Source organism: Mus caroli, chromosome X, assembly GCF_900094665.2.
Source record: "Mus caroli chromosome X, CAROLI_EIJ_v1.1, whole genome shotgun sequence".
Classification (NCBI taxonomy): Eukaryota; Metazoa; Chordata; class Mammalia; order Rodentia; family Muridae; genus Mus; species Mus caroli.
In genome coordinates, this window is record NC_034589.1 from 1922829 (window position 1) to 1924684 (window position 1856).

The following is a 1856-nucleotide window of genomic DNA, read 5'->3' on the forward strand; positions in this document are numbered from 1 at the left end:
TCTGCCTCTGCCTCTGCCTCTGCCTCTGCCTCTGCCTCTGCCTCTGCCTCTGCCTCTGCCTCTGCCTCTGCCTCTGCCTCTGCCTCTGCCTCTGCCGAGTGCTGAGATGAAAGGCACATGCCATCACCTCTCATCTCTCTCTCCCTGTCTCTCCCTGTCTCTCCCTGTCTCTTCCTGTCTCTCTCTCTCTCTCTGTCTCTGTGTCTCTCTCTCTGTCTCTCTCTCAGACACACACACACACACACACACACACACACACACACACACACACGTGAGTGCACGGTTTTAAAATAATAAAAGAAGCTAGGTTTGGTGGCTCACATTTGTAGACACTCAGGAAACCAGATTAAAAGATCTCTGGAAGCTTGAGATCAGCCAGGGCTTCAGAGTAAAACCATGGCTCACAACTTCCCCCAAACCCGAAGGATTTAGAGGCAGTTAACTGTGGCCAGTGAGGCGCTTTTGGCAGTTAATGATTGCTGGAAGGAGAAAAGGACATTTTCTTCAGTGGTGGCCACTGATAAGGCACTCCTGCTTCTGTAAATAACTCCTCCCCCATGCTAACTCACTGGGTCTCACACACACACACACAAAATACTTGAAACGAAAAAGGGACTACTTGAGAAGGAGTGTGGGAGGAGAAGGGGGACAGGAGAGGATCTGGAGGTGAATATGATGAAAATATAGACATGTATGCAAATGTCTTAATGAAACCCATTATTATGTATAATTAATATATGCTAGCTGATAAAAGGGAGGACAACGGTTTTGAACAGCTTCGTGCCAAAAGTTTTTTTTTTCCCCGCCTCCTCCCACTCACCCACTCCCGCCTCACCACTCTAGCATCCCCTTACGTTGGGGCATCGAGCCTCCACAGAACCAAGGGCCTCCCTTCCCATTGATGTCAGATAAGGCAGTCCTCTGCTACATATGCAGCTGGAGCCATGGGTTCCTCCTTGGATGGTGGTTTAGTCCCTGGGAGCTCTGGGTGGTCCCGTTAGCTGATATTGTTGTTCTTCCTATGGGGTTGCAATCTCTTCAGCTCCTTCAGTCCTTCCCTGGGTTCAGTCCAATGGTTGGCTGTGAGTATCTGCATCTGTATTGGTCAGATGCTGGCAAAGCCTCTCAGGAGACAGCCATACAAGGTTCCTGTCAGCAAGCACTTCTTGGCATCAGCAATAGTGCCAGGGTTTGGTGCCTGCAGATGGGATGGATCCCTAGATAGGGCTGTCTCTGGATGGGCCTTTCCTTCAGTCTCTGTTTCATTTTTTGTCCCTATCTTTCCTTTGGACATGAACATTTCTGAGCTAAAGATTTTGAGATGGGTGGGTGGCCCCATCCCTTAACTGGGGGCTGTGCCTATCTACTAGAGGTGGTCTCTACAGATTGTATCTCCCCATTGTTGGGTATTTCAGCTAAAGTTATCACCATTGGGTCCTGGGAGCCTCTTGCTTCCCTGGAGTCTCTATGCCAAAAGTTCTGATAGCAAATTCTTTAAAAGATACAAAATGTCAGTGGGGAGAAGTAGGGAGGGGCAGAGAATTCTGCCATAAGGGAAACATAAGAGCCAATCTATACAAACTTTCCCAGAGGATTGAAGACATTGAGGATAGTTCCTGACTCAGTCTGAGAGACTAGCATTTGTCTGTCCCAAGCACACAGAAAGCCATTACAAGAAAGCTATTTTTTTTCCTGGGCCATAGATGCAAAAATCTTGTGTGTGTCTCTCTGTGTACGCACACTAGGGATGGAACCCAGGGGTCTGGCAAACAGGATCTCACTAAGTTGCACTAGGTTTCTTTCTTTCTTTCTTTCTTTCTTTCTTTCTTTCTTTCTTTCTTTCTTTCTTTCTTTCT